The following is a 25,582-nucleotide window of genomic DNA, read 5'->3' on the forward strand; positions in this document are numbered from 1 at the left end:
ACACACCCAATTATAATTTTTCTTCCTTATTCAGTAAGAGTTAGAAACTGTTGACACAAAATTGTTATATTTTACAAATGAATGTGCAGACTTCTGCTAGCTTTTCTAACAAGCAGAAGTCTGCACATTCATTTGTAAAATATAATAACTTGACATCCATATCCACCTTACCGCTGATATTTTCTCTCCCTGTAGAAGACCGGGTTGCTGTTCAAGATCTGGAAGGCATCCTGGCCAGCATGGGCATCGACCTCACAGCCGAAGAGCTGCAGGAAGCATTAAAATATGCCCCTGTGGATGGTCAGTATGGTCGGGGAAGGAGGGGATATAGAGGGATGCTTTTCTCCATCCATTTGTCATGGTAAACAGCAGTTTTGAAACCCAGAGAATATTATTTGAAACAAACTACAAGTATACAAAGAATACAGCATGTGTGCACAATGCATAAAACACACATTGGAGCATGCCTGGCGCCCAGCCACATTTCTTCCAGGGATGATAACACAGCTGGTTGATTAGTGCTCAATCAATCAATCATTTATTTTACAGTCATTTGACCAAAAGCCATTTAGTGCTTTCAGTGTATTTAAATTTTTGCTGCAAAGGGTGTTAAGAAATTTCTTTCAGCTTTCTATCCCACCCTCCCCCAGAAGTGCTGGAGCTGGGTGTGGGGATGACAGGATGAAATTAAACCAGTAACTCCTGAGTCCTTCCCAGAAACACTGCCTCCGTTTCTGCCTACCGGCCTGTGCCTCATGTGCATGTCTCCTGGGATTATCCCCCCCCCCCAATAAGATCTCCTTTTTTCCTTGCAGCAAATGGGAAGGTAAACTTGGGAGAATTTATGAAGGGGGTCAAAGCAGTTCAGCAGCATCCCAAGACTGGTAAGTTAATAAGCTAGCTACAATGTCCTGTGGAGCCAGTGTGGAACAGTTGTGGGAGATTTTTGAGGGGGATCTTGAGGAGCGTGGGGTATGGAGAGGGGAGGAACTTCAATGCCATAGAGTTCAATTGCCAAAGCGGCCATCTCTATGCAGAACAGGGATAATAACCCTGAAGAATAGAAATGGGTTCCAGCTGTGGAGTATTAGACACGTTCTCTTTAAAATTAGAAATCACAGTAGATGATTCAGATGACGCAGATTCGCCATCCAGGTTTACAGGAAGGCTATGTGCCTGCACTGGGTATGTAAAATTTTCTCAATGTATGACTTTAAATGCATTGTAACTCCTAATGTTATTTAATAATATTTATGCACATGCAGTTTTTGCAGAACATACGTTCTGGTTGTTTAGCTTCTGGGGACTGCCAATAACGAAAAAACAGCTTGCGAAATAGGACACTTTACCGGAGACCTATTTTGGCTTTCACCTACGCAGCTTACAGGACGTAGAGTCTTACATATCTTCAAGGACCTAGAGCCTCACGGACGAGTTGATGCATCTCCAAACAGAATTACACATGTACTGCATGTTATTGCATCACTTGTAATTTTGTACAGATTAATGTGTGTGCATTTTATAATTTGAATAGACCTCACAGCATATTTTTGTCTGTAATTGTTTTCTTGCCATAAGTGCTTGAGATTTCCAGTAGCAATTTCTTGGGGCACTAGACCTAATTTTGATTGGCGCTACCTGAAAGTTGGCATCCCTCTGGATGTTGGATCCGTATCTCTGCATGTTGGATCCGTATCCACCTTACCCCTAATATTTTCTCTCCCTGTAGAAGATCGGGTTGCTGTTCAAGATCTGGAAGGCATCCTGGCCAGCATGGGCATCGACCTTACAGCCGAAGAGCTGCAGGAAGCATTAAAATATGCCCCTGTGGATGGTCAGTATGGTTGGGGGATATAGAGGGATGCTTTTCTCCATCCATTTGTCATGGTAAACAGCAGTTGTGAAACCCAGAGAATATTATTTGAAACAAACTGCAGGTATACAAAGGATACAACATGTGTGCACAATGCATAAAACACACAGGGAGCATGCCTGGTGCCCAGCCACATTTCTTGCAGTGAGAATAATGCAGCTGGTTGATTAGGACTTTCAGTGTACTTTTAAATGTTTGCTCCAAAAGTTGTTAAAGAAATTGTTTTCAGCTTTCTATCCCACCCTCCCCCAGAAGTGCTGGAGCTGGGTGTGGGGAAGACGGGATGAAATTAAATCAGCTACTCCTGAGTCCTTCCCAGAAACATCGCCTCCGTTTCTGCCTACCGGCCTGTGCCCCATGTGGGTCTCTACTGGGATTATTTCCCCCTCCCCCGATAAGATCTCCTTTTTTCCTTGCAGCGAATGGGAAGGTAAACTTGGGAGAATTTATGAAGGGGGTCAAAGCAGTCCAGCAGCATCCCAAGACTGGTAAGTTAATAAGCTAGCTACAATGTCCTGTGGGGCCAGAGTGGTATAGTTGTTAAGAGCAATGGACTCTAATCTAGAGAATCGTGTTTGATTCCCACTTAGGGTTGCCTGGTCCCTCTTCGGCACCAGTGGCCGATTTTTGAGTTGGAGCCTAAGGAGGTGGGGTATGGGGAGGGGAGAGACTTTAATGCCATAGATTGCAATTGCCAAAGCAGCCATTTTCTCCAGGTGAACGGATCTCTATTGGCTGGAGATCAACTGTAATAGAAGGAGATCTCCATCGACTACCTGGAGGTTGGCAACCCTATTCCCACTCCTCCGCATGAAGCCTGCTGGGTGACCTTGGGCCAGTCATAGTTCTTTCAGGACTCTTTGAACTGCAAGGATGAGTTGGTATTTGTACCCTGCTTTTCTCTACCTTAAGGAGTCTCAAAGCGGCTTACAATCGCCTTCCCTTAACCCCCCCAAAAAAATAAACAGGCACCTTGTGAGGTAGGTGAGACTGAAGGCGTGTCAGGTCTTTGCTACCTGCTGGAGTAGGGTTTTGGCAATTGCAGGCCAGGCCAGAGGCTGGCTTCCTGTCAAGGCCAGGTTCCGGCTGCTAGTCAAGGTTTAGTTCTCATGCTGCAATTCCTGTGTACAGTTTCGATTCTCCTGTTTATCACAGATGTGCCCGTGTTATGTCTTCATTTCTCTGGGAACCGTTATCTCGTAGTTACTGCTCTGTGGTTTCACTTTGTTTTACATTTCCTGCCTAGAATGCTTTTATACTGTAACCTACCCACATAGACCCCATTAGCAGCCTCTCCTGCATGCGAGGCAGTCAGCTTCTTTAAATCTGTCTTTTTGCTCCTAATAAATTAGCATTGCTTAGGATCACCTGCCTGAGCGTGTCTATGGGATGCTAGGGATGGACGCCTGAGTTTGACAAGGCATTTCGAGGGAATTGTGACTGGCCCAAGGTCACCCAACAGGCTTCATCTGTAGAAGTGGAGCATCAAACCTGGTTCTCCGGATTAGAGTCTACTACTCATGTGGTCAATTCAATGTCACACAGGTTTGTGTCTGGCATATCTCCCTGCAGATTTAAACTGCAGGTTTTTATGCCAGATATAAACTTGTGTGATATCGAATCCACTGGAGAGAGCAAAACACCTGCAGAACAGGGATAATAACCCTGAAGAAACAGGAACTTACAAGCAAGGAAAGTGAGAATGTGGGGAAAGCCCATGGTTCCAAGGCAAATTGAGGCAGCACAACCTTTCCATTTCCATCTTAAGGATGAACAAAGACAAGAGATCTTTGACCCTTCTTCTTAAGGCCTTAGTCTCCTTCTTAGGGTCTCCAGATGTCAGGCTAAATTCTAAGTGGGAGGGGCCAGAGGATAGGGTGCAGGCTCTTTTCCGCTTGGCTTTAAAGATTTTCCTATTCGCTATGTCCCCCCCCCCCCCATATTCATCAGATTTCACTCTGGAGGACCAGCCACAGCCAGGCCCTTCCCCCTAGCCCATAGGGTTGCCAGGTCTGCCACCAGCAGGAGGTTTTTGGGGTGGAGACTGAGGAGGGTGGGGTTTGGGGAGAGGAAGGGACTTCAATGCCATAGAGCCCAATTGCCAAGGTGGCCATCTTCTCCAGGTGAACTGAACTCTATCGGCTGGAGATCAGTAGTAATAGCAGGAGATCTCCAGCTACTACCTGGAGGTTGGCAACCCTACTCGTCCAGCCTGTACATCATCTGTCACCACCAGAGACCAGTGCACCCTGCCCCATCCCACCAGAGTCTAACCCTGATCTGCCAGACTCCACCTGTTGTGTCCCACACTCCTTCCCCCATCCCCCCTGTGTCTCGGATTCTGAGCCTCAAAGGAGCCGAGATTGCATTAGCGTTGTGTTAAATCCTTACCATGCTGGAAGGGGTTCCTTGCGTCTTTTACAGGACCTCGATTCCTGGTGACTCCTTACTTTCCCCCTTGTTTTTCTATATATTATTTAAAGCTACATATCCATTAAAAGAATACAGGTTGGGTATCCATTACCCGGACATCTGGTATCTGTATTTATCCAAAAACCGGCATGCAGACATTACTCACAGGCCTTCAGAAGCGCCACTGATGGTTCAATGTACACAAAATTATTTTAAAGTATTGTTTAAAATTACATTCAGGCTATATGTATAAAGTATATATAAAACTTACATGAATTTCATGTTTAGACTTGGGTCCCATCCCCAAGATATCTCATTATGCATATGCAAAAATGCCAAAATATTCAAAAATATGGAAAGATGCATAAGATACAAACTAAGGAATACTTCTGGATTGCCAGCTCCTGGTTGGGAAGTACCTGGAGATTTTGGGGGCAGAGCCTGAGGAGGGCGGGGTTTGGGGAGGGGGAGGGACTTCAATGCCATAGAGCTTGCTATACCACAATTTCATTTAATCCAGGATTGTCCCTCCAGTAGTAACTGTAGCCTTGCCAGAAGTTTCGAGTAGCCTCTCTAATTGGAGCACAAAAATTGCTAGCCCTCTTACCTGCACCTAATTTTCTTGGTCGTGTGTGACCAAAAAGGGTGGGGAACCAATGTTTTGTAAAACTGCCCTGCTGCTACTGCTGCTGCTGCTGCTGCTACTACTACTACTGTTAACAACAACAACAACAACCTTTTATTTATACCCCACCCTCCATGATGACGATGATGATGGTGGTAATAATAATAATAATAATGTGCTTTTATTTATACCCTGCCCTCCCCCGGCCAGACCAGGCTCAGGACAGCTACCAAAACGTGAATAGCACCTTCTTAAAATGCATAAAACAATCTAAACAAGTAAAGCATTCCAAAACATAATAAAACCCTAGCACACTGTAAATGCCCCTCGATGTGTTGCTGGCGTTACTCTTCATTCCGAGTTTGGCCAAATGTCACTTGAAGCTAGGGCATGGTTGGCCGCCTTTAAACTCCACCTTAAACTGTGCTTTAGCACTGAGGGGTTCCTAGCTTCTCTGAAGCATGACCCTTTCAAATCATCATGGCAAAAAATCTTAGATGAGAAACTGGCGTTGCTGGGCTTCTCGCAGGATATGTTATCAGATCTTGGGAAAACTGAAGCTTTTGCCAAAATTAAAAAGCGCATTAAAGAGCTCGATTATAACAGCACTACTTTTCGTGCTAGTCGCGTCTGTTCATCCCAGTTCTTCGGAATACCTCCTCCACGTGGTCTCCTGCCTATACATATTATCTGACAACTCCTCGTCTCTGTAGAGCTTTTTGCTTGGCTAGATTGAATGCTAACCCTTCCATGGTAATGCAGGGCAGAATTCTGAATATACCATACTCAGACAGGATCTGCCCTTGCTCTTCTGGCTCTATTGACACATTAGTCTATGCCCTTTTGGAATGCCGCTTTTACGAGGATCTTCGATCGCACTATATTTCCCCCCTTTTAATATACAAATCCAATGCCTCTGTGACTGACATAATGCCTTTTTTACTAAGCGACAGGGACCCCAAGGCTACATTGTCAGTGGCAAGATTTGTTTCAGTCCTTATATCCCTCCAACACTAGATATATGCTGCTCAAGATCAATTGATCAAGGAGCTTCTCAGGGATAAAAGGAAAGGCAATTCCATTACTCCAACTTCAGGGCCCAGTTTCCCATGTAAGGAGTAATGATGGTATGCCCATATTACAATCTCAGGGAGGGGGCAATCGACCCAGGAAATATGGGGGACAGAAGGGAAGGAAACGTGGGGGAAGGGGAGAAAAGGCAGGGGAAACGGAGGGTAGGGTTGTCAGGTCCCTCTTCACCACCGGCGGGAGATTTTTGGGGCCGAGCCTGAGGAGGGCAGCGTTTGGGGAGGGGAGGGACTTCAATGCCATAGAGTTCAATTGCCAAAGCGGCCATTTTTCTCCAGGTGATCTGATCTCTATCGGATGGAGATCAGTTGAATTAGCAACTCCTGCTAATACCTGGCAGTTGGCAACCCTAACGGAGGGGGAAGGGGTGGCCAGTACTCTGATGTACCGTTGCTGTCCTCAACCATAGGCCTGGTGGGACACCTCTGACTTTCTTGGTCACTTGAAACGAATTCTTACCTGCTTGCTAGGAGTGACTAGGCAAGGAGGTATTATTTGTAGCGTCAGACTGATTCTTCCTAACTGATCTAAGGGGAAATGGTTGCGGCTGACGACTTGAGTTCCACTCTGGCCAAGATGGGCATCCACCTATCAAAAGAGGAGAAGGAGAAGGCTTTGAAGCACATCACTCGTGATGGTGAGTAGTGAAGAATAGGTCTTTGGATGCAATTCGGAGGGTGGTGGAATGCCCAATTCCCCATCAGCTTTGAAATATGCTTAGGGTTGCCGGCTCCGGGTTGGGAAATACCTGGAGATTTGGGGGGTGAAGGCTAAGGGAGGCGGGGTTTGGGGAGGGGAGGGACTTCAATGGGGTATAATACAATGGAGTCCACCTTCTAAAGTGGCCATATAGGTGAGCTGATCACTGTTGCCTAGAAATCAGTTGTAATAGCAGGAGATCTCCAGCCACCACCTGGAGGTTGGTAATCCTAAACATGTGTCACTTTAATGTCTTCTCTGGCATTTAATGTGCAGTTGATGAATGTCAGACTTTGTATGGTGAGAAATAAAGTGAAAACTAAGTGTTTGGGAGTTAAGCTGGCACCTCAGTGGCATTTAGTGGAACACAATCCACATTAGGGCTGTTGATTCGGTTCAGCCCGAACAGAAAAACAGCCGAATTTCTCTCAATTCGGTGGTTTTTCGGTTCGGACAAACCGAACTCAAAAAGGGGGGGAACCGGGGAGCTGAATTGGCCGAGTTCGGGATGTTCCCGAATAAATTTGGCCGATTCGGGCCCTTTCCCCCACCCCACGCACCTTCAGGGAGCTTCCCTGGAGAGGCGCGGGGTGCCCTTTAAACAGATCTGTGCTTCCTGGCTGGGAGGCGCAGATCTGTTTAAAGGGCACCCCGCGCCTCTCCAGGGGAGCCCCCTGAAGGGGGGCGGGGTGCCCTTTAAAGAGATATGCGCCTCGGCGCAGATCTGTTTAAAGGGCACCCCGCGCCTCTCCAGGGGAGCCCCCTGAAGGGGTGCGGGGTGCCCTTTAATGAGATCTGTGCCTCCCGGCAGGGAGGCACAAATCTATTTAAAGCCCCCCCACCCGCCAGCCCTGCCGGGAGTCCTGGCAGGGCTGGGGGGGGGTCTGGAAACCCTCTGTGCTGCCTGCGCAGACAGCGCAGACAGTCTTGCCAGCCCCCCGCCAGCCCTGCCGGGAGTCCAGGCACGGCTGGGGGGTGTCTGGAAACCCTCTGCGCTCTCTGCGCAGAGAGCGCAGAGGCGCTTGACAGCCCCCCGCCTGCCTTCCCGGGAGTCCCGGGAGGGGGGGAGGGGGGTCTTTAAACCTCTCTGCGCTGCCTGCACAGACAGCGCAGAGGGGCTTGTTTAAAGGCCCCCCCACGCGCCTTCAGGGTGCTTCCCTGAAGGCGCGTGGGGGCCCTTTAAACAGATCTGTGCCTCCCGGCGCAGATCTGTTTAAAGGGCCCCCGCGCGCCTTCAGGGAAGCACCCTGAAGGCGCGCGGGGGGCCGAATTTTCCCCCGAACTCCGGATGCCCCCGAATTTCTGGGGATCCGAAGCGGGGGAGTTCGGACTTCAGCACGGCCCAAATAAAAACGGGCCGAATTTTGCCGAAGCCGAACTATACCGAATTTTTTTTTCAACAGCCCTAATCCACATTAAAAAGAAGGAATATCCCGAACAGCCCTTGGGAATGTATACTTTGTTCCAACACAGATCCTAGTAGAAGCCAGGCTTTATGAAAATGTAGAGTCTTCTTGTGAAGATGAGACATTCCTGCTTTTGAGGCCCAAAACAGTGGTAGCTGGGTCATATCTGCAGCCAAACCCATTCCAGATACCTAAGCTGCCCCTTCTAGAGCCTTGAGGTCGAAAACAGAAAGTAAATACCGTATTTTACCTGTGGGTTTCTGGTGGGGAAACTGAGGCTGCTGCCCCCTTCCCACACCTTCCTCCAGGCACCTCATCCATTTGATCAGTAGGGTTGCCAGCTCTGTGCTGAGAAACACCTGGGGCAGAGCCTGAGGAGCAGAGCCTGAGGAGGGCGGGGTTTGGGGATGGGAGGGACTTCAGTGAAATAGCGTCCAATTGCCAAAGCACCCATTTTCTCCAGGGGAACTGATCTCTTTCGCCTGGAGATCAGTTGTAATAACAGGAGACCTCCAGCTAGTACTTGGAGGTTGGCAACCCTACTGATCAGCCTCTTGTTTTGTGTGCAGCTGAAGGGAAAGTGAGCCTGAAGAGTGCGCTCGAGAGCGTCATGGCTACACGGCAACCTGCCATGTTTCAAAGTAAGTAGCACTGCGGGACTTGGCATGGATGCCTTCGTCATTGTAGATGCACATTCAAGGGTACCATGCTGGTCCAAAGAGAAATCCTGAAACATGAACCACAGAGAACCTTTCGTTAGATCCAACTAAAACAGTACCAAAACAAAACAGGCTTTTGAGCTCTCTGGAACTCTTTATCAGAATGGATGTTCAACAAAATAAAGTGGGAGGGGAAAAACATTGGGTCTGCGTACTGCATAGAATGCCTTGCCAACCTAAATGACAGGGATTACGTTGCACCTTTGGCCTTCTGAAAAGAAGACTAAGGCCATTGTTTAAGAAAGGTGATCCTAGTAAACCGGAAAATTACAGACCAATTAGCCTTTTGTCTATTATTTGAAAGCTCTATGCCAAGCATCTCCTCAAGAAATTATCTGAATGGATGGCCCTTCATAATCTCCCAGGGAAAGAGCAAATTGGATTTTTACCTAACCATTCTGCAACTGATCATTGCCCAGTTCTTGCATTTTTGGCAGGAAAATATCTTAAGTTCCCTAGAGGAAAGTTATATGTTGCTTTTATCGACCTTCAAAGAGTGTTTGACAGAGTCGACAGACAGATTTTATGGGATAAACTACGCCGTATGGGCCTTGACCAACGCCTTTTGTTTTTATTACGTAACCTCCATACATCCAATACCTGTCAAAAGTTAGATTTGATGAGGGGAGCCTCTTAACCCAAAAAATCCCGGTGGCAAAAGACGTAAAGCAAGGCTGTGTACTGGCACCATCCTTATTTAATTTATTTATTTCAGATCTCCCTGCTTTTTTGGCTAATACTGATGGTCATGCACCTAAGCTAAGCTCTGAGAAAGTCCCTATTCTGTTATATGCGGATGACGCAGCAGTCCTATCCCTTTCAAAGATGGGTCTTAAACGTTTGTTAGCTTCTGTAAACGGAATTCCCTATCTATTAATTTTGATAAGACCAAGATTCTGATCTTTTCTAAGACTTGGAAGCAATCAGTTTGGAAAATTGAGGGAAGAGAAATCAAACAAGTGAAAATGTTTAAATATTTGGGGGTCTCTTTTCATTATAATTTAAAATGGATTGCACACCATAATCAGTCCCTTACCTTGGCAAAAAATAAGATGGCTGCAGTAACTCATTTTTACTATAAGAAGGGTAACCATTTTGTTCCGGCCGCCTACAGATTTTCCAAGCCACTGTGATCCCGCCACTTTTGTGCGGAATCCCAGTTTGGATCCAGGGTTTTAATAAAGAAGTGGAGCATCTCAGGGCAGTTTTTTTGAGACGCATCCTTGGCGTCACAAACTCTGTTTGCTATTTTTCTCTGTGCGCTGAGCTGGGACTGCACACGACAGAATCTGGTGCTTGGATCACTACTATCAAATAATGGTTACTCTCTCATTTTCGATCCCCCCCCCAAGTAGTTTATTGGCAGCTTTACATACTGACTCAACTGTTTCTAGATGGTCTCGGCTTATCTTAAATAGGATCAGATCACTTGGGATTGATCTTGATTCCTCGTCCAATTCCAGTGAATTATATATATTTTAGGACAATCCAAAAAAGGATATGGGACAGTGATTCCCAAATAATAAAAGCCGGTGCTGAAGGTATCTGCTCCCCTCGTTTTTTAGGCCTTTCTTATCAAATAAACTCTATGGCCCAGTATTTTTCTAATTTAACTATACCCTCTCACCGTAGAGCATTTTTGTTGGCCAGATTTAATATATTCCCTTCAGCTGTTGTTAGTGGTAGATACAAGGGAATACCACGTGAAGCAAGATGTTGTAGGTGTCAATGCAAAGAACCTGACACAATACATCATATTCTCTTGTACTGTCCACTTTTCACACAGCTTCGATCCAGCTTAATTAGCTCTCTTCCACAATTTACTACTGCAATGACTACTGGAAACATAGCCCATTTATTGGATGACAAAAGCTTCGAAGTTACCACTCAAGTAGCCGAGTTCCTGGCCAAGGTCCTAAAGGAGGGAGAAAGAAGGAGGGGAGCCCTCATTTAATTGTTTATTATAAAATTTACTGATGAACTGTGTATTCATTCTTTTTTTAGATCCATATCTAGCTGCTTTACCTTTTTGTTTTGTTACTGTAAATGCCAATAAAGGTTCTATTTTCTGTTAAGAAGACTGAGGTCTTTTATAAATGGCTGTTTCCCTCGCCATGACCCCGGGGTGGAGCCCAAGGAGGGTGGGGTTTGGGGAAGGGAGGGACTTCAATGCCATAGTGTCCAATTTCCAAAATGGCCATTTTCTCCAGGTGAACTGATCTCTATCGGCTGGAGATGAGTTGTAATAGCAGGAGATCTCCAGCTAGTACCTGGAGGTTGGCATGACAACCCTAGGTACGTTCTTCCCCTTCCTCTTGGGACAATGGGAGATCCTGCCCACCTCTTGTACTTGGCTATGCTGCCGCCTACACCCCCCTGCCCTATTACAGCCAATAATTGCATCCATGATGCTTTGGGCTCCAAGCTCCACTGTATGTCTGCAGACAATCTTTCCTAATGCCTAAACTTGACGTGATGGCATGCTTCTGGTCGCCATGAGGCCATCTCTGCTACCGTTTTAAAGTAATTTAAAAGTGCAGTGAGGGCATTGGGCCTTAATGCTCCTGTCCCCATGGACAAGCAAGCTGTAGCTTAGGGCCTCAGATTGTGAGTGCCTCTAAATAAAAATAATACTTCTTTTCGGTAATTCTCTGAGGCCTCCTAAACTTGACATAGCTTAGGGCCTCAGCATGCCTTAGTGTGGCCCTGAACATGTTGCATCTTTCCACCTCCCTCAGGCAGCAGGATGTGGTGACTTAAAAGATGCTGAATTGATTCTGAAACAGCACAACAGGCAAACTACATCCAGACGTTTCTGCCACCCACGGGGTTTGCTGGGGTCTTTTACTGAGGGCCGTTTCCCTTGCTGACACCCCTCGGACGACTTCATGTCTTTGTTTTGATTATGCATATTGCTTCCGACCCTCAGAGGTCGCGTCGCTCTCCCCATGCGTTTCCCCTCATTTTACATGCGCTTTCAGGGACCTGTTTGAGAAAGAATTTGAGAATGTGGGCAAAAAGCAGGGAAATGCAGGGGAGAGCGAGGCGACCCCTGACAGTCAGAAATGCCATGCATAATCAAAACAAAGACTCAAAGTCATCGGAGGGGTGACCGCAAGGGAAACAGCCACACAGAAAAGGCCTAACTGACTTGTTCATCCCTTTCTCCAGCTGGTAGGGTTGCCACCTCCGGGCTGGGAAATACCTGAAGATTTTGCGGGTGGAGCCTGAAAAAGGTGGGGTTGGGGAAGCAGAGGGGAGGGGAGGGAAGAGGAGGGACTTCAGTGGGGTATAATGCAGCCATTTTCTCCAGAGGAACTCATTTCTGTCGCCTGGTGGTCAGTCGTAATAGTGGGAGATCTCCAGCCACCAATTTAAGGTTGGCATCCCTCTACATGTTGGATCCGTATCCACCTTACTGCTGATATTTTCTCTCCCTTTAGAAGACCGGGTTGCTGTTCAAGATCTGGAAGGCATCCTGGCCAGCATGGGCATCGACCTCACAGCCGAAGAGCTGCAGGAAGCATTAAAATATGCCCCTGTGGATGGTCAGTATGGTCGGGGAAGGAGGGGATATAGAGGGATGCTTTTCTCCATCCGTTTGTCATGGTAAACAGCAGTTGTGAAACCCAGAGAATATTATTTGAAACAAACTGCAGGTATACAAAGAATACATGTGTGCACAATGCATAAAACACACATGGGAGCATGCCTGGCGCCCAGCCACATTTCTTGCAGGGAGGATAACGCAGCCGGCTGATTAATGCTTTCAGTGTACTTTTAAATTGTTTCCTCCAGAGGTTCTTAAGGAATTGCTTTCAGCTTTCTATCCCACCCTCCCCCAGAAGTGCTGGAGCTGGGTGTGGGGATGACGGGATGAAATTAAACCAGCAACTCCTGAGTCCTTCCCAGAAACACTTCCTCCATTTCTGCCTACCGGCCTGTGCCCCATGTGGGTGTCTACTGGGATTATCCCCCCCCCCCAATAAGATCTCCATTTTTCCTTGCAGCGAATGGGAAGGTAAACTTGGGAGAATTTATGAAGGGGGTCAAAGCAGTCCAGCAGCATCCCAAGACTGGTAAGTTAATAAGCCAGCTACAATGTCCTGTGGAGCCAGTGTGGTATAGTTGTGGGAGATTTTTGAGGTGGAGCCTGAGAAGGGTGGTGTATAGGGAGGGGAGGGACTTCAATGCCATAGAGTTCAATTGCCAAAGTGGCCATTTTCTCCAGGTGAACGGATCGCTATTGACTGGAGATCACCTCTAATAGCAGATCTCCATCGACTACCTGGAGGTTGTCAACTCTATTCCCACTCCTCCACATGAAGCCTGCTGGGTGACCTTGGGCCAGTCATAGTTCTCTCAGAACTCTTTGAACTGCAAGGATGTGTTGGTATTTGTACCCTGCTTTTCTCTACCGTAAGGAGTCTCAAAGTGGTTTACAATCGCCTTCCCTTACCACCACCACCCCCGATAAACAGGCACCTTGTGAGGTAGATGGCCTGAGAGAGTTCAGAGAGAACTGTAACTAGCCCAAGGTCACCCAGCAGGTTTCATGTGGAGGAATGGAAAATCAAACCTGGTTCTTTAGATTAGAGTCTACTACTCATGTGGTCTATTCAATATCACACAGGTTTGTATCCGGCATATCTCCCTGCAGATTTAAACTGCAGGTTTTTATTCCAGATATAAACCTGTGTGATACCGAATCCACTGGAGAGAGCAAAACACCTGCAGAACAGGGATAATAACCCTGAAGAAACAGGAACTTACACACGAGGAAAGTGAGAATGTGAAAAAAGCCCATGGTTCCAAGGCAAATTGAGGCAGCACAACCTTTCCATTTGCATCTTAAGCATGAACAAAGACAAGAGGTCTTTGATTCTTCTTCGTAAGGCCTTAGTCTCCTTCTTAGGGTCTCCAGGCAACAGGCTCAATTCTCAGCGGGAGGGGCCAGAAGATAAGATGCAGACTGTTCTCCATTTGGCTTTAAAGATTTTGCTATTTGATCTGCCCCCCATATTCATCAGACTTCACTCTGGAGGACCAGCCACAGCCAGGCCCTGCCCCCTAGCCCACAGGGTTGCCAGGTCCCTCTTTGCCACCAGCAGGAGGTTTTTGGGGTGGAGGCTTAGGAGGGTGGGGTTTGGGGAGGGGAGGGATGTCAATGCCATAGAGCCCAATTGCCAAGGCAGCCATCTTCTCCAGGTGAGCTGGAGATCAGTAGTAATAGCAGGAGATCTCCAGCTACTACCTGGAGGTTGCAGTAACAAAACAGTGCAGGCTCAATAGTATCAAATGCTATATTCAAAATTACTACATGAAAGTGCAACAACAAGACATTACAAATGAAACTAAAATATATACAAAATCGATACAACAATTGTCCACAATGTGACAAGATTCATTACAAAAGGCTCAGTGGCTGTCTCCTTGTACACAAGGTTAAAGAAGTCCAAATCAATGGTAAGGGTACATGACCCAATGTCTGAATTGTGAGGTTCGTTGCTCCAAAGTAGGAGATTAAAGGAGGAAATGGTATTCCAGATACTTGTAGCGCTTTCACCATAAGCATAGCTTCATCAGCTTAGAAATAACAACATTAATCCATATTTTCTGTACATAAAGATGCCTTTAAGTTGCCAAAATAATACAATAATTCAGCGTAACCAAGTTTTTCTTACCTCAACTTTAGCGGATAAAGCCATGATTTATTCAAGTTAGCCTGGGAGGTTTGTATTTATTCCTTCTTGATCATTGTTAGGTTTTTAATATAAATTTTTATATTAAAAATTTTATTTTAAAATCTGGTGGTGACAGTTGATGTACCCAGCCAGTATATCATCTGTCACCACCAGATACCAGTGCACCCTGCCCCATCCCACCAGAGTCTAACCCTGATCTGCCAGACTCCACCTGTTGTGTCCCACACTCCTTCCCCCCCTCCCCCCTGTGTCTCGGATTCTGAGTCTCAAAGGAGCCAAGGCTGCATTAGCGTTGTGTTAAATCCTTACCATGTTGGAAGGGGTTCCTTGCGTCTTTTACAGGACCTCGATTCCTGAGAACTCCTTACTTTCCCCCCTTGTTTTTCTATATATTATTTAAAGCTACATATTCATTAAAAGAATATAGGTTGAGCATCCCTTCCCCGGACATCTGTTATCTGTACTTATCAGTCAATCAATCAATCAATCAATCTGTGTTTTATGGTCATTTGACCAAAAGTAGAACATCTAATCAACAGCAACATAAATTTGTAATAAAACAATATCAGACAATCGAAAAGTCCACAGAATAAAATATATCAATAAAATCCCATATCTAAAAAGGTAAGCCAACTAGCTTCTAAAACGTTTATCTATCAAATTGTACCTATTTGTACATTACATCCTTTCGGGCCTTATAGATAGCAGCACAGAATTCGGCCACAGGTAGCCCTGTATTATTTTATCAGGTAGCCCTGTATTATTTTATCAGGTAGCCCTGTATTATTTCTTAGAGTTTCTTGAATAGTCTTAGATCTAAACTCATGATGGAGAGGGCAGTATAAGAAGACATGTTCACGGGTCTCAATTTCTTCACCATTGCACGGGCAGACTCTCTTGGAAATTTCTTCCTCATCAGCATCTGTAGTTGGGGCATAAACTTGAATGATGCTTATGTTGATAGGCTTTCCCTGAAGTCTGATTGATATTATTCGGTCAGACTTTGCATTATAGCTCCTGACTGCCTTTGCTACATCTTGCCTCACTATTAAAGCAACTCTGTTTCTTCTGTTTGTCATTTCCTGAATAAAACACTTTGTAATTTTCTGATTGGAAATGTCCTAATCCAGTCCACTTTAATTCACTTACTCCCAGGACTGAAATGTCCATGCGTTCCATTTCTTGTTTAACAATTTCAAGCTTACCCTGATTCATGCTTCTCACATTCCATGTTCCTATTATATGCACCGAACAGCTTCGGACTTTCCTTTTGCATCTATTCATGTCAACCACTGAACGTCCTTTCAGCTTTAGTCCAATTGCATCATTAAGAACAGCACTACTTGTACTTGTCCTCTGCTCTACCCCAGTAGCAGATTGAGTGCCATCCCATCTTCCAGCACTATATCATTTTTCATTTTGGATTGTCTCATCATAGGGTTTTCAAGGTAAAGGTTGGTCAGAAGTGGTTTACCAGTGCCTTCTTCTGCGCAGTACTAACCAGGGTTAGCCGTAGTGGCACTGCCGTTGTCTACGAAAGATCCTCCGCCAGTGTCACCTTCCGCTACTGCTGCTGCCTAGTAGCTAACCTTCAGGGATTCCTCTGCCACCATCCCCATTGGAACTGCCTGTTCTCTTCTGCGGATGTGACCATTGATCCCTTAAGGGGGTGGATGCATCTTCGTCTGGTGTCTCAGCTGGGACCATTCCGTCTTGAGTGACTCTGCTAGGAGTTTAGTCTCTTGATAGAGCCTAGACCCCTTACGGTATTGCTCTCAGCTTCCCTGACACACACAAACCCACTTACCAAGTTAAGGTGTGAATCCAGAAGGGGGAAATAATAATAATAACCACCTATTATTATTTATTTATACCCCACACTCCCTGATGATGATGATAATAATGTGCTTTTATTTATACTCCGCCCTCCCCCGACCAGGCCAGGCTCAGGCTCAGGACAACTACCAAAACACTCAAATATAAATAGAACTTTCTTAAAATGCATAAAACAATCTAAACAAGTAAAGCATTCTAAAACATAATAAAACCCTAGCACACTGTAATTGCATTACTCCAACTTCGGGGCCCAGTTTCCCATGTAAAGAGCAATGATGGTATGCCCATATTACAATCTCAGGGAGGGGGCAGTCGACCCAGGAAATATGGGGGAAGGAAGGAAAGGAAACATGTGGGGGAAGGGGAGAAAAGGCAGGAGAAACGGAGGGGGAACGGGTGGCCAGTACTCTGATGGTACCATTGCTGTCTTCAACCATAGGCCTGGCAGGACACCTCTGACTCACTTGGTCACTTAGTTGAAACGAATTCTTACCTGCTTGCTAGGAGTGACTAGGCAAGGAGGTATTATTTGTAGCATCAGACTGATTCTTCCTAACTGATCTAAGGGGAAATGGTTGCGGCTGACGACTTGAGTTCCACTCTGGCCAAGATGGGCATCCACCTATCAAAAGAGGAGGAGAAGGCTTTGAAGCACATCGCTCGTGATGGTGAGTAGTGAAGAATAGGTCTTCGCATGCAATTCAGAGGGTGGTGGAATGCCCAATTCCCCATCAGCTTTGAAACATGCTTAGGGTTGCCAGCTCTGGGTTGGGAAATACCTGGAGATTTGGGGGGTGAATGCTGAGAAAGGCGGGGTTTGTGGAGGAGAGGGACTTTAATGGGGTATAATATCATGGAGTCCACCTTCTAAAGTGGCCATATAGGTGAGCTGATCACTGTTGCCTGGAAATCAGTTGTAATAGCAGGAGATCTCCAGCCACCACCTGGAGGTTGGAGTAAGAAAGACTCACTAAAACTGTAAAGCTAAGCTGTATCAAAAAACAGTAGTAGGTTCTAAATACAAGATGACACTGTATAATTAGAATAAGCACGAACAGTGAAGGAATCCAAAATAAAGGAAGGGGTACCTGACACAAAAGGTTGTAAAAAGTGATCCAAAAATGACATTCAAAAAGTGCTTTTACAACATGAAATGCGCTTTATATTTCTTTTCAATACTTTAGTTCCCCACGGTTTGAATACCAATTTTGATCTGTCCTGTTTTTTATGAATGGTCCCATTAAGAACTCTACTGAGAGAGTTTAGAAAAAATTAACATGGTGCTTCACAGCTGCTGACTATTTTTAGTGCACCTAGTTTCACATAGCAATACGGGATGATCCAGAGAGGTATGCAGCCCATTATGGGAGCAGCAGAAGGGATTTAAAAATACAAAACATATGTGAAATAGACAGTGAATGATTGTAATTCTTTAAGGTAAGAAAATATTGAGCAAATTCATGCTATTGTAAATGAATTATTTCCACAATAACTTTTTTGCTATACTATGCTTACTTTTAATATTTGTATATAATCAGGCTGATGAAGCCACTTTTTAGTGGTGAAAGCACTGTAATTTATCTGGAAAGGCGTTTCCCAACATTTTTTGCCTGACGAACTGTACCAAGAAAAGCGTCCAGCCAAGCTGACACCTACGGCATTTTTGAGTGAGATGTTCCACTCAGAAGGAACTTTGTTGAGCACGCATGACCGTTTTCTGCTGTGTAGCATAGTTTGCAAGTTTGAAGTACTTTGTATTATTTTGGTTTAGCATTTTGGGCACACCTTGTTGCTTGCTTGAGGCTTGCTATTTTTTTGTCAATTTTAATGACTGCCTTTCTATATATTGTCCTTCACTGTTCGTGCTTATTCTAATTATACAGTGTCATCTCGTATTTAGAACCTACTACTGTTTTTTGATACACCACCTGGAGATTGGCAATCCTAAACATGTATCAGGAAGGCAATCAACACTTTAATGTCTGTTCTGGAATTCAATGTGCAGTTGATGAATTTCAGACTTTGTATGGTGAGAAATAAAGTGAGAACTAAATGTTTAGGAGTTACCAACCAAATTCAATACCTTTATTAGCATAAAGTGTTTGGGAGTTAAGCTGGCACCTCAGTGGCGTACAGTGGATCACAATCCACATTGAAAAGAAGGAATATCCAGAGCAGCCCTTGGGAATATATACTTTGTTCCAAGACAGATCCTAGTAGAAGCCAGGCTTTATGAAAATGTAGTCTTCTTGTGAAGAGGAGACATTCCTGCTTTCGAGGCCCAAAACAGTGGTAGCTGGGTCATATCTGCAGCCAAACCCATTCCAGATACCTAAGCTGCCCCTTCTAGAGCCTTGACGTTGAAAACAGAAAGTAAATATTTTACCTGTGGGTTTCCGGTGGAGAAATTGAGGCTGCTGCCCCCTTCCCACATGTTCCTCCAGGCACCTCGTCCACCTGATCAGTAGGGTTGCCAGATCTGGGTTGGGAAATACCTGGAGGTTTTTGAGGTGGAGCCTGAGGAGGCAGGGTTTAGGGAGGGGAGGGACTTCAATACCATAGCGTCCAATTGCCAAAGCGCCCATTTTCTCCAGGTGAACTGATCTCTGTCGCCTGGAGATCAGTTGTAATAGCAGGAGACCTCCAGCTAGTACTTGGAGGTTGGCAACCCTACTGATCAGCCTCTTGTTTTGTTTGCAGCTGAAGGGAAAGTGAGCCTGAAGAGTGCGCTCGAGATCGTCATGGCTACACGGCAACCTGCCATGTTTCAAAGTAAGTAGCACTGCGGGACTTGGCATGGATGCCTTCGTCATTGTAGATGGACATTCAAGGGTACCATGCTGGTCCAAAGAGAAATCCTGAAACACAAACCACAGAGTACCTTTTGTTAGATCCAACTAAAACAGTACCAAAACAAAACACGCTTTATAGCTCTCGGGAGCTCTTCATCAGAACGGATATTAAACAAAATAAAGTGGGAGGGGAAAAACATTGGGTCTGCGTACTGCATAGAATGCCTTGCCAACCTGATAGGCATTGGGTGGGGCAAGAATGAAGTTGCACCTTTGGCCTTCTGAAAAGAAGACTGAGGCCTTTTATGCATGGCTGTTTCCCTCGCTGTCACCCCTCTGACGACTTTGGGTCTGAGTGTCGCTTATGCATGCCAGTTCCGAGGCCACCTCCCTCTCCCCTTGTGTTTCCCCGAGTTTTGCCCACCTTGTCAGGGACCTGTTTTATCTCGAATTGGAAAACACAGGGGGAGACCAAGGTGACCTCTGATGGTCAGATACGGCATGCGTAATCAAAGAAAAGACCCGAAGTCATCAGAGGGGTGACGGCGAGGGAAACAGCCATGCATAAAAGATGTCAGATATAAAACACAATTGCCCACTCGGTGAATAATACTACAAAGAAGTAATAATGCTCTGGCTCATTCAACAAGTTGATTCTGTTCACCAGTATACACTTTTGAAACAAGCACCAGCAATTAACAATACAATGACCATCTGTAAAGCACAGCTCATACAGTCTTAAAGCTGAACACACAAAATTGTTATATTTTACAAATGAATGTGCAGACTTCTGCTAGCTTTTCTAACAAGCAGAAGTCTGCACATTCGTTTGTAAAATAGAATAACTTGACATAGCTGAGGGCCTCAGCATGCCTTAGTGTGGCCTTGAACATGTTGCACCTTTCCACCTCCCTCAGGCAGCAGGTTGTGGTGACTTCAAAGATGCTGTCTGGATTCTGGAACAGCTCAACAGGCAAACTACTCCAGGAATTTCTGTCACCCTCTGGGTTTACTAACTGACTTGTTCATCCCTTACCCAGGCTTGTAGGGTTGCCACCTCCGGGCTGGGAAATACCTGAAGATTTTGGGGGTGGAGCCAGAAGAGGGTGGGGTTGGGGAAGGGAAGGGGAAGGGAAGGGGAGGGGAGGGGAGGGAAGAGGAGAGACTTCAATGGGGTATAATGCAGCCATTTTCTCCAGGAGAACTCATCTCTGTCGACTGGAGGTCAGCCATAATAGTGGGAGATCGCCAGCCACAACTTGATGGTCGGAATCCCCCTGCAGGTTGGATCCATATCCACCTTACCGCTGATATTTTCTCTCCCTGTAGAAGACCGAGTTGCTGTTCAAGATCTGGAAGGCATCCTGGCCAGCATGGGCATCGACCTCACAGCCGAAGAGCTGCAGGAAGCATTAAAATATGCCCCTGTGGATGGTCAGTATGGTCGGGGAAGGAGGGCTATAGAGGGATGCTTTTCTCCATCCGTTTGTCATGGTAAACAGCAGTTGTGAAACCCAGAGAATATTATTTGAAACAAACTACAGGTATACAAAGAATACAACGTGTGCACAATGCATAAAACATACAGGGGAGCATGCCTGGCACCCAGCCATATTTCTTGCAGGGAGGATAACGCAGCCGGCTGATTAGTGCTTTCAGTGTACTTTTAAATGTTTGCTCCAAAAGTTGTTAAAGAAATTGCTTTCAGCGTTCTATCCCACCCTCCCCTAGAAGTGCTGGAGCTGGGTGTGGGGATGACGGGATAAAATTAAACCAGCGACTCCTGAGTCCTTCCCAGAAACACTTCCTCCGTTTCTGCCTAACGGCCTGTACCTCATGTGGGTGTCTACTGGGATTATCCCCCCCCCAATAAGATCTCCTTTTTGCCTTGCAGCAAATGGGAAGGTAAACTTGGGAGAATTTATGAAGGGGGTCAAAGCAGTCCAGCAGCATCCCAAGACTGGTAAGTTAATAAGCTTGCTATACCACAATTTCATTTAATCCTGGATCGTCCCTCCAGTAGTAACTGTAGCCTTGCCAGAACTTTCAATTAGCCTCTCCAATTGGAGCACAAAAATTGCTAGCCCTCTTACCTGCACCTAATTTTCTTAGTCGTGTGTGACCAAAAGGGTGGGGGACACCAATATTTTGTAAAACTGTCCTGCTGCTGCTGCTACAACAACAACGACAACAACAACAACAATAATAATAATAATAATTTATACCCCGCCCTCCCCCGGCCAGGCCGGGCTCAGAACAGCTACCTACACAATCAAACATAAATAGAACTTTCTTAAAATGCATAAAACAATCTAAACAAGTAAAGCATTCCAAAACATAATAAAACCCTAGCACACTGTAATTGCATTACTCCAACTTCGGGGCCCAGTTTCCCACGTAAAGAGCAATGATGGTATGCCCATATTTCAATCTCAGGGAGGGGGCAATCGACCCAGGAAATATGGGGGAAGGAAGGAAAGGAAACATGTGGGGGAAGGGGAGAAAAGGCAGGGGAAAAGGAGGGGGAAGGGGTGGCCAGTGCTCTGATGGTACCATTGCTGTCCTCAGCCATAGGCCTGGTGAGACACCTCTGACTCACTTGGTCACTTGAAACGAATTCTTACCTGCTAGGAGTGACTAGGCAAGGAGGTATCATTTGTAGCTTCAGACTGATTCTTCCTAACTGATCTAAGGGGTAATGGTTGCGGCTGACGACTTGAGTTCCACTCTGGCCAAGATGGGCATCCACCTATCAAAAGAGGAGAAGGAGAAGGCTTTGAAGCACATCACTCGTGATGGTGAGTAGTGAAGAATAGGTCTTTGGATGCAATTCGGAGGGTGGTGGAACGGCCAATTCCCCATCAGCTTTGAAACATGCTTAGGGTTGCCAGCTCCGGGTTGGGAAATACCTGGAGATTTAGGGGGGTGAAGGCTGAGGAAGGCGGGGTTTGTGGAGGGGAGGGACTTCAATGGGGTATAATGCCATAGAGTCCTTCTTCTAAAGTGGCGATATAGGTGAGCTGATCACTGTTGCCTGGCAATCAGTTGTAATAGCAGGAGATCTCCAGCCACCACCTGGAGGTTGGCAAATGTAAACATGTATCAGGAAGGCAATCAACACTTTAATGTCTGTTCCGGCATTTAATGTGCAGTTGATGAATGTCGGACTTTGTATGGTGAGAAATAAAGTGAGAACTAAATGTTTAGGAGTTACCAACCAAATTCAATACCTTTATTAGCATAAAGTGTTTGGGAGTTAAGCTGGCACCTCAGTGGCGTACAGTGGATCACAATCCACACTGAAAAGAAGGAATATCCAGAGCAGCCCTTGGGAATGTATACTTTGTTCCAAGACAGATCCTAGTAGAAGCCAGGCTTTATGAAAATGTAAAGTCTTCTTGTGAAGAGGAGACATTCCTGCTTTCGAGGCCCAAAACAGTGGTAGCTGGGTCATATCTGCAGCCAAACCCATTTCAGATACCTAAGCTGCCCCTTCTAGAGCCTTGAGGTCAAAAACAGAAAGTAAATACTGTATTTTACCTGTGGGTTTCTGGTGGGGAAATTGAGGCTGCTGCCCCCTTCCCACCCCTTCCTCCAGGCACCTCGTCCACCTGATCAGTAGGGTTGCCAGATCTGGGTTGGGAAATACCTGGAGGTTTTTGGGGTGGAGCTTGAGGAGGGAGGGGTTTACGGAGGGGAGGGACTTGAATACCATAGCGTCCAATTGCCATTTTCTCCAGGTGAACTGATCTCTGTCGCCTGGAGATCAGTTGTAATTGCAGGAGACCTCCAGCTAGTACTTGGAGGTTGGCAACCCTACTGATCAGCCTCTTGTTTTGTTTGCAGCTGAAGGGAAAGTGAGCCTGAAGAGTGCGCTCGAGAACGTCATGGCTACACGGCAACCTGCCATGTTTCAAAGTAAGTAGCACTGCGGGACTTGGCATGGATGCCTTCGTCATTGTAGATGCACATTCAAGGGTACCATGTTGGTCCAAAGAGAAATCCTGAAACACGAACCACAGAGAACCTTTCGTTAGGTCCAACTAAAACAGTACCAAAACAAAACACGCTTTTGAGCTCTCGGGAGCTCTTTATCAGAACGGATGTACAGCAAAATAAAGGGGGAGGGGAAAACATTGGGTCTGCGTACTGCATAGATTGCCTTGCCAACCTAAATGACAGGGATGACGTTTCACCTTTGGCCTTCTGAAAAGAAGACTGAGGCCTTTTATGCATGGTTGTTTCCCTCGCTGTCACCCCTCTGACGACTTTGGGTCTGAGTGTCACTTATGCATTCCAGTTCTGAGACCACCTCCCTCTCCCCTTGTATTTCCCTGAGTTTTGCCCACCTTGTCAGGGACCTGTTTTATCTCGAATTGGAAAACACAGGGGGAAAAGCAAGGTGACCTCTGATGGTCAGAAACGGCATGCGTAATCAAAGGAAAGACCCAAAGTCATCAGAGGGGTGACGGCGAGGGAAACAGCCATGCATAAAAGATGTCAGATATAAAACACAATTGCCCACTCGGTGAATAATGCTACAAAGAAGTAATAATGCTCTGGCTCATTCAACAAGTTGATTCTGTTCACCAGAATACACTTTTGAAACAAGCACCAGCAATTAACAGTACAATGACCATCAGTAAAGCACAGCTCATACAGTCTTAAAGCTGAACACACCCAATTATAATTTTTCTTCCTTATTTACTAAGAGTTAGAAACTGTTGATGCAAAATTGTTATATTTTCCAAATGAATGTGCAGACTTCTGCTAGCTTTTCTAACAAGCAGAAGTCTGTACATTTGTTTGTAAAATATAACAACTTGACATAGCTGAGGGGCTCAGCATGCCTTAGTGTGGCCCTGAACATGTTGCATCTTTCCACCTCCCTCAGGCAGCAGGTTGTGGTGACTTAAAAGATGCTGACTTGGTTCTGAAACAGCACAACAGGCAAACTACATCCAGGAGTTTCTGCCACCCACGGGGCTTGCTGGGGACTTTTACTGAGGGCCCTTTCCCTCGCTGTCACCCCTCAAACGACTTCATGTCTTTGTTTTGATTATGCATGTTGTTTCCGACCCTCAGAGGTCGCCTCGCTCTCCCCATGCGTTTCCCCTCATTTTACCCGTGCTTTCAGGCACCTGTTTTATCTCAAATTTGAGAATGTGGGCAAAAAGCAGGGAAAGGCAGGGGGAGAGCGAGGCGACCCCTGGCAGTCAGAAATGCCATGCATAATCAAAACAAAGACCCAAAGTCATGGGAGGGGTGACTGCGAGGGAAACAGCCATACAGAAAAGGCCTGACTTGTTCATCCCTTTCTCCAGCTGGTAGGGTTGCCACCTCCGGGCTGGGAAGTACCTGAAGATTTTGGGGGTGGAGCCTGAAGAGGCTGGGGTTGGGGAAGTGGAGGAGGAAGGAGGGAAGAGGATGGACTTCAATGGGGTATAATGCAGCCATTTTCTCCAGAGGAACTCATCTCTGTCGCCTGGAGGTCAGTCGTAATAGTGGGAGATCTCCAGCCACCAATTGAAGGTCGGCATCCCTCTGGATGTTGGATCTGTATCCACCTTACCGCTGATATTATCTCTCCCTGTAGAAGACCGGGTTGCTGTTCAAGATCTGGAAGGCATCCTGGCCAGCATGGGCATCGACCTCACCGCCGAAGAGCTGCAGGAAGCATTAAAATATGCCCCTGTGGATGGTCAGTATGGTCGGGGAAGGAGGGGCTATAGAGGGATGCTTTTCTCCATCCGTTTGTCATGGTAAACAGCAGTTGTGAAACCCAGAGAATATTATTTGAAACGAACTACAAGTATACAAAGAATACAACATGTGTGCACAATGCATAAAACACACATTGGAGCATGCCTGGCGCTTAGCCACATTTCTTGCAGGGATGATAACGTAGCTGGTTGATTAGTGCTCAACCAATCAATCATTTATTTTACAGTCATTTGACCAAAAAACGTTTAGTGCTTTCAGTGTACTTTTAAATTTTTGCTGCAAAGGTTGTTAAGAAATTTCTTTCAACTTTCTATCCCACCCTTCCCCAGAAGTGCTGGAGCTGGGTGTGGGGATGACAGGATGAAATTAAACCAGCTACTCCTGAGTCCTTCCCAGAAACATGGCCGCAGTGTCTGCCTACCAGCCTGTGCCTCATGTGTGTGTCTACTGGGATTATTCCCCCCCCCCCAATAAGATCTCTTTTTTTCTTTGCAGCGAATGGGAAGGTAAACTTGGGAGAATTTATGAAGGGGGTCAAAGAAGTCCAGCAGCATCCCAAGACTGGTAAGTTAATAAGCCAGCTACAATATCCTGTGGAGCTAGCATGGTATAGTTGTGGGAGATTTTTGAGGAGGAGCCTGAGGAGGGTGGGGTATGGGGAGACGAGGGACTTCAATGCCATAGAATTCAATTGCCAAAGCG

Source organism: Euleptes europaea, chromosome 18 (genome assembly GCF_029931775.1).
Source record: "Euleptes europaea isolate rEulEur1 chromosome 18, rEulEur1.hap1, whole genome shotgun sequence".
Lineage (NCBI taxonomy): Eukaryota > Metazoa > Chordata > Lepidosauria > Squamata > Sphaerodactylidae > Euleptes > Euleptes europaea.